We start from the raw sequence: 17,290 nt of genomic DNA on the forward strand, positions 1-17,290 counted from the left end.
ATCGCAATCTCCAAGTTTGTCAGTTATTCTAACTTTCTCTCTAGTTTATATTAATCTCATATATAATTGATGTTGTGAATTTCCTTATGATTATTATCATTGGAATTATATTTTTATTTTTCATATTTTCTAACATTGCTCCAACACATAACCCCCGAGATGAAAGAAGCCAGAAGTGGTACAAATATTAGCGTTATGGTGTCTACAAGAAACGGCATTGTGTCTAACAGGACACCCGAAGAACAGCAGCAAGTACTACTCGATGGATGTGATGCATGATAAAAACTAACATAATTTGCAAGTAGCAAAGAAGACGAGTAATATGTGGAAAGCATGAGACTTTAAACGCTTTTGTTGCCTCAGCGTTAATCCCTTCTAGTTCCCGTGACAACCACCCCTCCCGGCCCCTCCTTCCTATCTCTTTGTTCACTACTAGTTGCTCTCTCACAGCCCCCTGAGGGACCCTCTCATCACAAGTGACATATCCCATGCCTTGACAAAACCACAGTAGCTCTGGAAAGTGAAGAAGAACGGAAGAAAAGGAGACACATCTCACGCCTTTCTCATGTCTTTCCCGTTTAAGATTAGGGTTAACTGTATATGAGAGTAACCTAAGGTTAAACGCACTTTTACGTTAACTTGCATTTTGTATATTTATAACATACTATGATCAACGACCTTTTAGTCTAGCGACATGCTTCTGTTTCAAATATTAACAAGTTTGAATTTAAAATATACGAATTATATGGTTGGTTTTGAAAATGCATGCATGCATTGCCATGTAATTGAGAACAGTACGTAAAACGCATGTTTAAGCAAATTTACTAACAAGGATTTGCCTGCAATAACAACGAATTTTACACAACTTTAGGTATGTGCGAATGACATATAAATTTATGTAGTATCACTACTGTTTAATATATTTGCAGCTATGTCATCAAACCAATAACAGTAGAAACCTCGATAATTTAGTACTCGGTAATGTTTTTGGCTGGTTCCGACCTAGGGATAACATACTAAATTAATATTAAATTTGACACACCCCGACTGAGATCAGGGCATGCTGACTGTCACATGGAAGTGACGTAACCATGTGCAAAGTGCGGAAGCTAATAAAATAAAAGTATGAATAAATAAAAACCAGCTATACACAACGTAAGAACATACATGTGCAAGCGTAAGTGTGAAAACAAAGTTCAGAGCACGAAGACCTAATGCAATCCGGGAGAAACAACACTACATAAACACACCCAAATGTGGTCCTACACTGGTGATAATCTGTCGGATATGTCGAGAAAATCCTCTGGGGAGCCACCAAAAGTGCTAGCCAACTAGAACCTGGAGGGGCGCAAAACAGAAAGCGTGAGCGAGCAAAAACAAAGCTTTTCAAAACCATTTCATAAACAAAGTTCTAACCCCTCGCCGTAAAACCTGTATACTTCCCAGAAAATATAATATACATATATATAAATCATGCTCGGAAATATGCCATGTCAAATGCCTCTAAATAGAATGCAAGTGCTCAGGAAATGTCAAATCAATGCCATGTAATCTGTCAGCCGGAGTCACCTAACGTGACTGTAGGGCTGAATCTAGAGCTTAAATCTCAAACTCACTAACTATACCTGCACACGAGTCGGAACCACCTAAAGTGGTCTGTACGACAGGACTGGGTGTAATATAAGTACGCTCAAGTGCTACGATCATGTGAAGGCTGGGCGAATAATCGCGGGTCACCTACGAGTCGGAACCACCTAAAGTGGTCTGTACGACAGAACTGTGCACCTAACTTAGATCCAAGATGAGCGTGTGGTGCGGGATGTGAACATCACGTAAAAGACTGTGCCCAACTCTGGGCGGGAGCACTAACACCGGGGGTGCAGGTTATGAGCTCTCTATGCATCTCAAATCACTACTGAACATAAACATAAACCATAACTCACCTGACATTTACCTGTGCGCCCGTAGCACCAACATACAAACATACAAATATATATATATGCTACTAACAATGCATAAACGAACGGCAAACATAATGTATGGCATAAAAGCGTATAAACGTTCCAATTCATTTCTTGGGAAAAACATAAGTATATAGGTATATACGGAAAACCAAAAGCCCACTCATTGGTATGTAGAAGAGTCGTAACCCCCTTGCCTCGAGTGATCACGCTCGTCCTCGGGATAGGTCTCACCTATATGCGAAACAACTATAAAAACGTTAATTTTAAAGCACATAACCAACCTTACGAAATAACTTCTCATACAATGCTCAAATGGGGTGTATGAATACACCAACGTGATCTACTCAACCACAGGAACATCCCTATATTTTTAGAAAATTTTTCCAACGCCACACGCGCCGGCCAAGGCACGGCCACACGCACCACCCACGCGTAGGCACGTGCCTGGCACACTGACGGCGTCAGTTAACGCCGTCAGGAATATTCTGTTAAATCTAACCGATGCAGTTAACGCCGTTAGGAATATTCTGTCCAAACTAACGGAATATTCCGTCATCTTCTCCAGCCAAACTCCGGCGCCGTCACCGGCGCCAGAAAACCGGGAAATTTTTAAAACCTTGTAACTTCTTCATTTTTCAACCAAATTTCACAAAATTAGTACCAAAATGAAGCTTACAACAAGAGGAACAAATCCATACCACTTTCAAGCACTAAAACCCACGGAATCTCGCCGGGAAAACACCACCAACTCCAGCCAAAATTGTAACTCACGATCCCGACGTCCAAAACCTTTAAACGAACCACCCCGAGCCTCCTAAGGACTTCACCAAGCTTCCTACAAACTTGAAATTCCCAAAAACACAAGAATTAACGTGTGCATGAACAATGACCAAATCGGGGGATCCCGAGTTCGACATGAAAACAAAGGTATCCTTACCTGAAATGGGTATGGTTGGACTCCTAAGGACCTCACGAGCACGAATGGTTTCTGGGTGTGTCCGTACATATGGGGATAAGAATGGGGGAGAGAGAGGGAAAGGGACAGTGATACGGGACCGGGAAAGGGTGAGGGAGTGTGGGAGTGTGTGTGTGGTCCAAAATTAGCCAAACAAAACCCAAAAACAACCACACAACGAAACAAACATACTAGGGGCAAAAACCGTCAATTCACCCCTACGGTTCGAAAAATCCGGAACGGGCTGTCACAAAATGTCACATCCCAGCCCGGGGCGGATCACTTCCCGGACTCGCTTCACCACCGTAGCACGATATTGTCCGCTTTGGGCTTACCATTCCCTCACGGTTTTGTTTTTGGGAACTCACGAGAAACTTCCCAGTGGGTCACCCATCATGGGATTGCTCAAGCCCCCTTCTCGCTTAACTTCGGAGTTCCTACGGAACCCGAAGCCAGTGAGCTCCCAAAAGGCCTCGTACTAGGTAGGGATGAAAATATACATTTAAGGATCACTACCCTGGACGATGTGAGATGTCACACAAAATTTATAAGATAAAACATTATAAAAATTTATAGAAGTCCCATGTAATATATAAATTAATAATTTTCTGATTTCTTTACGCCTTTGAGATAAGAAGCCATTATTGTGTGTCTGATGTTGTGTTACTATGATTTTTGTTCATTTAAATAAATAGAGTTTTTGCTTGGTTAAATGCTCATAAAATGAAAGTATATTGAATAATGTACAATTTATTTAAAAAAATAATAAGTAGATTCTTGAATTTTATTTGGTTAAATAAATACATAAAATATTAGTTTGTAAAACAAAAAACTAAATACAATATATAATATTTAAATATTCATTTAGAAAGACGTAATACAAAGTTTTCAAGTAAAATCAAAATCAAAGGACTTTAATTTATGGGAAAAATGTTGTATGCTATTGCTAGCTTTCATTAAAGAGCACATGAGTAAAATTCTTTATATTTTGATAACCTCTTTGTGTTTGCGTTGGTGCTCTTTCATTATTCTTTTGGTTAGGTTTACTGGTTTCGACGTGGTTGTTATATTTTAAGCTAAGGTATCTCGTCCCGTACAAAGCTACGTGTCGTCTGGATTCTGGTCAAGAGAAATATATGATTATATTTATGGGTCTTGCACTACCCACACTTAAAAGTAACAAGTTTGGTTTATAAATAAAAAACGATAAAAATAATAGCACACGTGGCAGAAGATCCTTCCTAGCTACATGCATGACGAAGATTGAAGAATTGAATTAATTTCTTACACTAAAACACTGTGAAATGGTGTTATGATTGATCACCTTGTATTGTAAATTATGAATACATACACAAGTGTTACATAACATTTGTGTTAAACCACGTGATTATAATATGATCTCATTAAAACATTTTAAAAAATGTTGATACAACATTATCGTGATGTTCGTCTTATTGTATTGTTGAAATGAAATATTAGATGACACACCAAATAATTACTCTAAGAGCAAGTGGGTACAGGGACGGATCCATTCATGGACCCAAGTGGTGGAGGAGAGAAGATTACCATGGTTATGCAGATGCCGTGTAACATAAGCTTTGCACAAAGAAGAAATGTCTAATTTCAGACAAAGAGGAACAATGTTCTCTGATGTTCAGCTTGCTCTTGGACTTTGGTTCCAATGAAGAAAAAAAAATGACTTTCTCTCTCCATTTCTCACGTGACCAACTCCTCTTTTTACTTTTTTTATTTTCATTTTTATTTTTTAATTTTTACTCCACTGTGCAAGTTTACCTTACATTGTTGATCCCAAGCCCAGATAAAGGAGAAGGGAGAGGGCGTCAAGTAGTCGATAACCATCACTCCTATCTTACATCGAATCCTTATGTTGTTTATTACAATCAAGTTGCCCCAACTAGTATTTTAGTTAATAAAGGAATGATGTATTACTTAACCAATACTTTTTATATCACATGTTTGACACTGTTTTTTCTTTTAAAATTCATTATAAATTCATACAATCTCTAGAAAATGTTTTCTAAAGTACTACGGATTTGTAATCACTTGAACTTTTATCTCATACCGTCAATTCACTAAAGTACTAAATAAAAAGTTTTGATACTTTTGTATGTTATATGTTAAATATAAATCCAAATTCTCAATACAAATATAGTTTATTTTAAGTGTAAATAGACATTTATTTATATATACATAATAAATTTCCTTAAGTCTGCCTTTTTCGATGCTTATATAGGTACTAGGCTCCAAACTGACATTCAACTAGCGCATAACGTCTTTTAAAATCTTGACTAAGATCACTCAGTGATAAATCCTAGATCCGTTATTGAGTAGGTCTCCCCCTTCTCATCATAATTTGGGTTTGCCCATTTAGCAAGAAACAATTGTCCTCAAGAAAGGAACCATTGGCACATGCACTTGCACTTTGGCAAAGCAAATTCTACTGTTAATGGACGATGGAGTACGAAATCAAGACCATCTGATTTTTCACTAAAGAAGAGCAATAATGATCACACGTGAATGCAAGGTGTGAACGCCTCTCGACAAGATTCACAGAAGATGGGGATTAAGGATCGCCAATCTAGGCATTGATTATTTCCTTATTCCAAGTTTTAATGTAACTTGGCTTCTTCTGTCCAAAGTTATATTAACATTGGCATGATATCATATTTTATATGTTCTTAGTGTCAAGTATTAAAATAGTCTTTACTGCCTGCTCTTAGCATTTTCGCATGAAAAACTAGAGGACAAAATTACTTGTATCGTTCGTTAATTTTGTTCCTCGCACCAACACGTTTCGATCCTTGATTTATATTACTTAAAAAATAATTATTAATTTAAAAAATAAAAATTTATTTTCTACATTTGCATTGATAGATAAGATTTATTAGTTTTCTAGCATCACATTTTTCAACAAGTTCGTAATTATCGTTTACATTTGTGCTTCAGGATTCCAATGTACTACGTTTAAATTGTCAACTATTTTGATATATGATTTAAGAGTTATCAAGTGATAAATTATTTTATGTACCCTCACATTCACGAGAAGAGTTTTTTCACCACCTAGAATTTATTTAATCCAAGTAAAATCCCACTAACAAACAATTTTACAAAACTTGGAAGTCTTTAGTGTCACAAATCACGTAATGCTCACGAAAGGAAAACTTATGGGGTGGTCAATTCCAGTGCATCATATCATATAAAATTTTATAGTATAATAGTAGCATACAAGCTTCCGAACTAGTTGAGTTTTGAATAGATGGATATGAATTAGTACTGAATTATGAGTACGAGGTACACAGATTTGAGACCCCTACCCACCCAGCGAAACTTTATGTTCAATAAACCTATTATTTCGTTTAGAAAGAAATATCATCCGCTAATATACATGCAGTAGATTGTCTTGTTGTTAGAGTCTTTCTTTTTAACTTATTGCGTCTTGAATTCAAACTCTCCTTCATTCTCTTAAGCGTAAATTAGTATACAATATCTTTAGTAATAACAAAAATGTACGAATTATAACATAATATCTTGAGTACTACTATCCAATTATATTCTTCTTTATTTGTAAATAAGAAATATTTGATTCGAATATCTTAGATATCGAGTTTGAAACTAATTTATATTTCATGAAAACTGAATATCCAGCTTTAATATAAATATATCGTTTTATAAAAATAAAAATAAAAATAAAAGATCATCATATAAAACAGAATTTGAGCCATATACATGCCTCTCGACGAGTCAAATCACTATTAATGGTTGTACTATATATACATAAAACCAATTTTATGGTCCTTTGACATTGATTCATTCATTCTACAACTAACAATTTGAGAAGGACTCTTGCTCCCACACCTACGTTTCGTTTTAGACCATTGAATTTGAATTCCCATTCCTTTAATCCAAGATTTATAAATGTTATAAAGTTATAAAACTTGCGGAGGCCAAGCAGATATGCTTGAATTGAAACACTTTATTTTTAATAAAATTTTCAACGTGCCTCTAACAGAAACATTTCTATTTCCAATGGCTATGTTTTAGACTTCTAGTTCCTAAAAAAATGAAAAGTTAAAACAAGGAAATTGTAGTAGTGGAGTTGTTGGCTATTTTTTTCTCATTAAACAAACTTATCATCACAAACCAATCCAATGGTACCAACTACCAATGTATTATGCGCATACAGCTTTTTGGTTTTTCCTTGGAATAATTAGTGTGTGTTTTGAACGGCGCAACTGGTGGAACTCATAAGTTCAACTCACCTACCTGTAAGCATTTGTTATATTACTGACTATCTAGAAGAAGAAAAACAGAAAGGCCTCTTTCAACTGCCAGATGGAAGAACCACCATGGGGTGGTCCTGTAGTTGAAGTGAATTTTAGGCTCTCATTTTACATGGTTGAGTCAGAGTTAGATTCTTAGTACGTGTGAATCACATGTTGGTAACCAAGAGAGGTTGAAATGCATTTGTAGTATTTCTGGTTTTCAAAATGGTGGACTGTCATAGTTTCGCCACCAACTAGTCTTTTTTATTTGTTTTAAAAAAAAAGTGCGAGATGGAAGAAATATATACTTAGTCTGTGGGGTTTATTATTTGGCAAGGGAAGTGAGGGTGGGACATCTTCCTTTCCATGAAAGCTCGGCATCCACTTTCCATGGAGTTGGCTGTTTCTTGTTGATTCAATTGAAAGATCAACAAACACACCGCCACAAAGCTTAATTGCTAAAAGTGACAGCCCAAGCTATTTAATTATGAATTGGAATAAGTTTGTGGCGCTACTCCTTTTCTCAACGACAATTTCAATCATGATTTGGTTGGGGTAAAGTCACATCATTTGTATTTCCAACAGTCGTACGCAGGATGTTTTGGTATTTGGAATTGGATCTTGTCCGAGGCAAAGCCTCGGGATTCTTTTGACCGAACAACACGGGGTTGTTGGATTATATTGTAATCCAACGACTACAAACAAGGAGTTCTTCTAAAGTTATAATAATTGTAGCCGTTGGATCAAAATCCAACGACCCATTTTGTTCAGTTAGGAGGATCCCGAGGCTTTGCCTCGGAGAGGATCCAATTCCTTGGTATTTAATTAATACAAGTTATGAGTTGACTTATTTTTAGTTATGCGCTTTGCACTTCATGTAAATTTTTACTTTGTTTTATGCACTCATATAACGAGTTTCACATCATTCTATTTCATAGCTTAGTTGAAAGAGAAGTTAAATTTCACTTATACTGTAGTGCTCTTTGGCAAAAATACATATGGCATAGAAAGAGAGAAAAAAACACCGAATATTACACAAAATTTCATTCATGACAACCTTAAATGGCTTAATTGTCTAAAGATTGACATTAAATCTTATAATTTTGTTTTATCACAAAAAACGTTAGTAAAAATATCAGAGTCCTTGCAACATCATCGGGACTAATGCCTGTATCAATTTGGTTGACAGAATAGCATACCATGAGTAAGATAAATATCAACATTCCTAACCTTAGTAACATATATGAAAATAGTTCACTTCACTCAGTTGAACCCATCTATATATGAAATCCTCTATTTCTGTATGAACTTTGCAGTAAGTAGAGAGAGATGGGATAACTTGAGTGTTGCCTACGAAAAAACAATTTATGGGAGGCCATGATCATGCCAGGATTGGCAGCAACAAGGATCCTTTGTTTATTTCCTTAATGTGTCCTAGAGAGCAATTTTTCTTTGTTGACGTCTTAGAAAACAATTATACAAATAGTCAAATTGTATAGTTTTTAAGGAAAATTAATGAAATGGCTTAAAAACTTTGAGTTTTAATGATAAGAACAAAATAAAGCGTAAAGTGAATAGTATCAGGATTGACTTTTTAGTATAAAAATGTAGTTTTTTGTTAAAATGAACAATACCGGGAATTTTTCGTTAAAATTCCTTAGGTTTTATCCCGACCCTCTCCTTTTCTTTTGGTCTCTTTTGGTCCTTTTGTTAATTTCCAAAGACACCCAAGGCTAAATCCATGAACTTATAGGACATAGGATTGATTAGGCAGGGTAATAGCCCACACCTGATGGGCCTAAACATCTATTAGGTCTTGTTTGGCAGCCTGTATAACACACCGGATAGGATAAATAGTACGAATGAAGGTGTTTGGTGCAATTTTGTACTAAATAGTACCCGGATTAATTAAATTGGCCCCACACGTTTTATACGGTGTACGCCCGCTAAATTATCCTCCCAAAATCCTCTGTATTTATTAGTCGGGTAGTTTCGCTTCCTCTGCTCTTTCCTTCCCGTCTCGCATTGCGCCCTGTGTCTTCTTCTCCTCCTCCTCATCCTCTCCCTGCTCCTGCCAAAACCAACCCATCTTCGTTTTCCCCAATTTCTCTATCCAACCCCACTTGCAAATTTCTTCTTCTCTCTTTGTTCCACCCAAACCTCTTTCGTTTTCCCCAATTTTGCTATCCAATCCCACCTGCAAATTTCTTCTTCTTCTCTATCTGTTCCGCCCAAACCCAATCCTTTTCGTTTTCCCCAATTTTGCCATCCAACCCCACCTAAAAATTTCCCACCTGCAAATTTCTTCTTCTTCTCTATCTGCTCCGCCTAAACCCAACCCCTTTTCGTTTTCCCCAATTTTGGTTTTGGCTGGATGACGAAAATTATGAACAATTTCGTTGAATGATATTAAAATTTTACTTCTTTATTCCTATCTATTTGTCCAATCCAATTCCCTCTGCAACATTTAGACAATTGTAATCGAGTGGGGGACCTAGGAGTGGAGCTGAACTTCTGGAATTGCGCTCTATGTTTGCTGCTCTCACTGGGTTGGTGTACTTCCTCAACAATTCTCTCACAATTGAGTTTCGTTGGGTTGGATTGAAATTTGGGTTTGATAATTGAGAGAAAAAAAAAAAAAAACTAAATTAACAGTGTTAATTTTGTTGATTTTTTAACCTGTGATGTTTAGCAACGTTTCCATTAATCATCAATTATAGTTTCAAGTTCTATAATCCAGCACATTATCGAGAACACAGTATAAATAATACGGTTATTAGTTTGATATTGCACCAAACATCCGACTAATTTAGTCAGTACTATCCGATGACTATTTATCCTATCCGACTGAAATAGTCAGTACTGTCCGACCTGCCAAATGAAGCTTTACACGGTTGGAGAATTCAAATCATTCTCGCGTACCCAATGGCTTTCACTGAAAGGGTGTCATGCAACAATTTTTCAACACTTTAGTGGGCGGAGATTTCTACATTCCAAGTAATTAACATCAAGTTAACAAGAATTGAGGAATGAGCTACAAATGTTAGGTATAGAAGATTATAAATGTATTTTATGAGCATTATAAATGCACGTGAGAAGATTTTTCAAGTCACTATTTGGTATGAGTCATTAACAAATCTCTCAAACATGTTTTTGTAATGATGCCATATAAAAGCCTTTAGACCAAACATAGCCTAAAGTAAATGCCCTATAAATCTTTAATATTTAGATGTATTTTCCAGTCATATTTCTAATGAACAAACGGAAAACAGAAAGAAGAATATAACATATTAGATTAAGATATAAATTAGAATTAAGATAGGTTCAGAGTTCCGATTAATCTATAATAAGACAAACTAACTAACTCCAATAGATTCCATTCGCGTTCATATATATATATATATATATATATATATATATATATATTATGGGCTAACTACATGAAAGAATCGAATCATTGATCCATCACCCTAAACGATATTAATGTCTTGATTGTATGCATATGTATAGTCCTCCAACCAACGTGATGCATGAGAGATATATCGATCAAAAACAGCAGACAAAAATCTATCGTTGATGCATGCATGCATGATGGATGCATGCACTTCCAAACCATGCATATGGTATATAGATGTTAATCATAAGCAACATGCTGCACTTCCAATTTATTATTATTTTTAACCTATATGTATGTCAACATTATACTATTTGGCTTTATCCGGAAATCGATGGCAAAAGGTAACCATTTTGTTGTTCAGAAGGCTAGCAGGTTCATGTAAACTATGAAGAACTCACTGTATCTTGCAGAAGAAGAAAGAAAGAGATAGAGAGAGAAGTAGAGATTTAGAGAGAGAGAGAGAATATTCAATTTATTAATGATTCACTAGCTCAGTACAAGGTGGTTACACATACTGGTTATATACCAGACTAGGTAGCTTACTAACTAAGCCACACACTCAACTCACAATCTATTGACATTTGTCATTCTATCTAACCATTGAATCATAAGCTCATAACAAACATATGACAGCCTATATTATTCTTATCAGTTCATCCATCTGCTCCATCATTAAGGCGTATCATGTAATCACGTTGGGGTTTCTCATTCTTTATTTTATAATTAAAATTTCATTCGGTAGGCAACGTGATATGAAAACATGAACTGCTTAAATTTTTTTTTTCCTCAATTAAGTTTCCCACATAATTCTTGATAAATTTTGTGTGGTCAATCATGGTCCACCATTAATATTACTGATATTGTTCAAATTTAACCATATTTTATACAAAAGGTCTTGGTAATAATAAGAATGAAAACTCCCATATATTAATTGTCTATTGTTTTATCATATCATTGATGTATGATCCTATTCTCCGATATTTCTTTGTTCAATACAAATGCAAATTTGCTAGCTCTTTCCAAATCACACAGAGATCTGGCACATAATAAAGTGTGTTGGGAATATAATTGTTTTTCTAGTGTATTGAATTGGTTATATATAGTTATAGAATACTTTTGGTGTACCTGAAGCCGTCACGTAGTAAATATCACCAAGATATAATATATGTATTGTTGTACCACTTGTATGATTGTGTAAATTCTCAGTAAAGTATGTATAAGAACGCTATGAGATCTACAAGATCCTTTCTTATATAATTGTATTACTTGTAAGTCATTCTCTCTCTTTCTTCTCATGACACACTATCTCTACGTTCTCTCTCCAAATTTTAGTCCGCAACATATAGTTGTGATTTTAATAAGTATTTTATTCTAGGAGTGAGACATATCAATCTTATTGTCCATCTATATTACAACATGTTGGATGAATTCCTCAAACAGTTGGTAGGCACAGGTTCATAACAACAACTAAGCTTTTGCGGGATCAATTTTTAAAGTTGTACGGGAGATTTTGGCCAAGAAAAGAGTAAAGAGAAACGCCTTGAGGTTAGGCGCTAAGAGAGGAGAAAATGGCTGAAGAATTTATAGTGATGAAGATTGTGTGAAGGAAGAAGAAGACTATTCTTCAGTATTGCATTTTTCTCTGAAATCTCGGTTTGGCTATAGCCCAACCCAACCAAGGGTGGATTCGTCTCTGTATTCCAGCACACACAAAAATTTACGTATATATGACTGTAATTAAAATTAAAAAAAAAATGTTAAGAATATCATATTTTTGTACCACGTTGGTATACCATTTGACATGACAAGTGATGCGTACATGTTATGTGATTAACAAATCTATTTATTGGATGATGGTTGTATGCAGGGACAGATGGAAATAGGGACCAAGGTGGTCCTAGGACCACACAGAGTCCTAAAAATATCCGTGTGAATGTCTTATAAGGATTTTCCGAATGTTTTGTACGGGTACCTTTTGCGCCCATTAAGTGTTTGATATGATGCTTGCTAGGCATATCTCGACAAGTCGCGTCGACAACATTTGACAAATTATCTCTATCATTAGATTGCTTCAGCATATGCACAACATGATTTGGCTAACAACAAGAAGACGACAAAGTGTTCGATAAAATGCCTTAGTGAATAAAGTAAATTTTTTTTTTTTGTGTGCTTCACACACTATTCTTATATAAAAAACATGTATTTAACAATAGAACCCCGAAAGTTCAAATTCTGGATTCGCCACTGATTGTATGCATCACTTGTCACATGAAATGATACAAGTATGTAGTTTAAATATGTAATCTCTCTAGCATTACTCTTAATATAATATTTGTGTGTCGTGCGAAAGGTATTAGAAATTGGAAAGGGATCCTCTCCGGATCCCTTCCTCCTAATCCACCAAGTCCGGGGATTCGGACCATTGAAATTTGATCTGGCTAAAGTTATTATAACTTTTAAAGCGAACCCTTGTTTGTAGCCGTTGAATCAAATTTCATGGTCCGGATCCCCAAACTTAATGGATTAGGAGAAAGGGATCCGAAGAGCATCACTTTCCTTAGAAATTGAAGTTTACCATGTACCGTACGTCTCCTTTTTCTAAAATGCAAGTAATGGTACTACAAGTACTATGAAAGTTTAAACCCATGGGAGTTGGCAAGTTGGTACGATTGTCGATCCTATTGAATACATTTTGTTAATCTACATCCTTACCCTGCCAGCTACTTAAGAATTTGAACTTTCCAACGCATTTGTGGAATTTGGAAATTGCCACGAATTTGGACCGGATGGTCATGTTTTACTAGCTGTCACAGAAGCTTTTCCATTTGTGATTTTTATATTAAAACAGAAGGAAAATATGGATCAAATTAATCAAACCCCGATAAAGTGTGCAATGACCGTGGGAATGCGCACGCAGCTGACCATTGGAATTTGAATTTATATCCTTGAAGAAATTTCGTGGATGGAGCTTAATTAGGGTTAATTAGCAAATATAATTAATGCGATTCTGTGAACTAACAACCAAGTCATGCCAGTTTGTTTCCTTCTTGTTACATATGAAAATTTGGTCTTATCATCATGCATGCAGACATAAAATTCACCAACTTCGATATGAACACCATAACAACAAAATACCATGGAGAATCAAATCTAAAATGAGCCTTTTTTTTCTGAATTCCCAAAATTATTGCAGCAATATAAAGTGAATCTTCTGCTAGAGTGTTTTTAATAATCAATCAGTCTAGCTATATTTCAATATAAGCATTGATCAAATTGATTCTTATTTGAATGCGTGATTCATAATTTCATATGACCATGGATAGAATCAATGAAGGCTCAGTGGGGGCATATGCCCTTCCACTCAAGTGATTTGTCTGTTAAGTTGTAGACTACAATTATATAATACACATGCGTTATCTTTGAAGAAAATATATGTATCTAATATCCAACATACTTTCATACTGCATATACTCCATATTAAATATTGTATGAGCAAAAGTGCTCTTGTTTTGTCATTCAAACCGAAAAACCTCTCCCGCGTAATCATGTATTAATATTTTTCTTATCACTTTGCCACTTTCCACTATTACATTGAAAATTTTGTAACATTGGAATTGTGATGCATCATCATTTGAAATCATCCCTAGTATCATATTAGGTATAAGCCATACTATAATAGGTTTTCTTAGTTGATTTTCGGGTTGCCCCCACTAGAAGAGATTTCTAGCTCCGTCCCTACATACGACTATATACAAATATCCATCTGACATTAACTTAAAGACTTAGCTATATTGCAGGGATATGAGGATATGATTATAAACATTGATAACGTGAATTCTTGTATGGAGTCGTACGTAATTGATTCTGGTATAATCGATCATGTGCTAGCATAAATATTGCCTAATTAGTTTGTCAATATAACATTACTGTATAATATAGGATCTTAATTAAATGGACAACCTGAACCTCATGCTGCTTGAATGTCCTATATATGAAGCAGCTTAAGCGGGTCTTTGTTATGTTGTTAAATTTTAATTAGTTCTCTTGACGATGTTTATGACTCTTAGTAATCCAGAATTAAGAGCTAAATCATAAATTCCAAGGCTAATTAAACATGTATAATCTCACGATACATAATATTTAAACATATATATAGGCTGTGGTAGATATGCACAAATTAATAGTACAATCTTTGATTTCTTTCCTTTTGTCAGCTTTCTGATTCAAAAATTGTGATGAGAAGTCTGCTACGTACATTCTAATCTATCAAGAAACAAGAAAAAGAACAACAATAAAAAAAAAAAAAATTAAATAATTTGGCCTTCAAAGTTCAAAGCACCCTATTAGGAACCCTGATCTCTCTTACAGTCCTAGAGTGCATCAAACCCTCTTCCCTCCGCTTACTTATGGGACGAAGCAACTTTGTCCAAAACCGACTCTTCTTCTTCTCTTCACTTCCCATCTCCCTCTTTCGTCTCGGAAAATAATTCACCAGCGACCTACTTTTACTAAGCACATTATTTTCACCGCTCAACAACCAAGATATCGAACCCTTTTGATCGTAACCTGGCGCGGGAGATGAAGAAGAAGAAGCTGAAGAGGACGAGTAGTACGACGATAAAGAAGAAGTCGTAGAAGGAGAAGCGGAAAAAGTTCTATGCAAGTAGGGGACAGAATAAGTTGAGAGCTTGTGAGCAACTCGTTCTAGCTTTTCCTTCAAGCACAAGGAGCAAACGCCCGGCGATTGTTGGTGTTTCGGGTGCCTCTTGCAAGCGACATCGGTCTTGTTTTTGGACGATCTTCTGAGCTTTTCCATTTGTGACTGGTTTGCAGTAGCAATGGGGGTTTTTTTTGTGGGAGATTTATAGAGGAAATAAGTAAAGAGCTATTGTGTTTTGGTGTGTTTCCATGTTAGTTCATGCGAGCTTCTTGGGGTTTTCTATGATGCCTTTTTTGACGGGTTGTGGGGTTTGAAAAAGTTGGATATTGAGGACCAAATGAAGAGCTGTGATTGATGGGAGGGTGGGGAGGGTCCACTTGGGATTGGAGTCGGTGGCTGTGATCGTCGGGACTTGGGATAGATTATGTGTGGAAATGTCGACTGGAAAAAATAGAGAGATAAAAAGTGGAATTTTCCAAGCTTTCTGTGGGGGGCCCGGGGGCGGCGTGGAAAGGAAAACTGGAGGCGTGGACGGGATCAAACTAGGATACGACGACGTTATTGATGTAGGGAATGTTTATTTTTTGGTCAATATGGTGTAGGGAATATGTTAGTAAAAGTATTTTAGAAGGAAAATTCGTGTTTATTACTCAAATGTCTTCCAACAAAAAAACAAAAAAACAAAACATAGTCTTATTATGTTGAAGTTCTATTGTTTTCATTGACCAATACAATTAGTAATTAATTATATATACGAATTAAGTTTTCATATACCACTTAAGCAGCCAACTTATCAATTTCTATCCAATGAAGTAGTAGTATTTTCTTCAATTTGAATGGAGTTATTATTAGTGGATTAAAGCATTTCCAAAAGATTATAATCTTTCATTAAAAAGGATGAAATAAAGACAGGTTAATACGATAAGTAAATGGGGGTGGGTGGGATAGCTTAGCAATATAATTTTAACATAATATTCTAATTTACACTCTAATCCTAATGGTCAATGATCCAGCTTTTACAGACTACACATGGGTTCAAAACTTCAAATCGCGTGGTGGTTGTATGAAGAAAACCTGTATGTCACGTCCCGGCTTGGGTCTCCATCATATCTCGAACTCGATTCTACTATAGTATGATATTGTTCACTTTAGGCCCTGATCACGCCCTTACGGTTTTGTTTTTGGGAACTCACACGAGAACTTCCCAGTGGGTCACCCATCATAGGATTGCTTTCGCGCGAACTCGCTTAACTTCGGAGTTCCTACGGAACCCGAAGCCAGTGAGCTCCCAAAAGGCCCCGTGCTAGGTAGGGATGAAAATATACATATAAGGATCACTCCCCTGAGCGATGTGGGATCTTACAAGTATGTTCTCATTTGTTTAGACATATGAAAAATGTGATCAACAAAAACATAGTGGTTAGCTGTTTGGTTTCTATTTTTATTCTTTTTTTCTTGTGGTACAAGTAAAGGTCTAACTTGATAAATTAACTGGTAATTTATTTTTGTGCTCATGAACTAAACTCAATGAGTGCTTGTATAAATAAATTGAGCTAATTGATTGAACTAAATTGACAAGTGGTTTGTAACTCAGTTGATTAAGAATATTTACCTTTGAACTTGGAGTTCCTTGTTCAAATTCCTCTCCTATGATTTAATGTAGATTATTCTATCAAAAGTTTGAATCTCCTTATTCGTTAATTTAAAAAAAAATTGAGTACTAGCTTGCAAGGCTGTTTGATCGATCCCTCTTTCCATGCCTACTTCACTCCAAGTGGAAACGCAGCACTAGAAACCAGCTTAGCATATTGACCCAGAAACACAAAATAAAAAATAAAAATAAACCAGCCTAGCTGTTCCTTAGAAAATTATATAATTAACATGCAAGCATTGCATTATTTGAGAGCGGAGACTTGATATAGTTAATATATTAAAGAAAGTGGGCCAAAAACAAGTATGAACAGTAGGATTTCTTATACTCAGTCTCAACTTGGAGTGGGAACAGAATTATGCATGTCAATCTGTGAGAAT

This window comes from Pyrus communis, chromosome 1 (assembly GCF_963583255.1).
Source record: "Pyrus communis chromosome 1, drPyrComm1.1, whole genome shotgun sequence".
NCBI classification, from domain to species: domain Eukaryota; kingdom Viridiplantae; phylum Streptophyta; class Magnoliopsida; order Rosales; family Rosaceae; genus Pyrus; species Pyrus communis.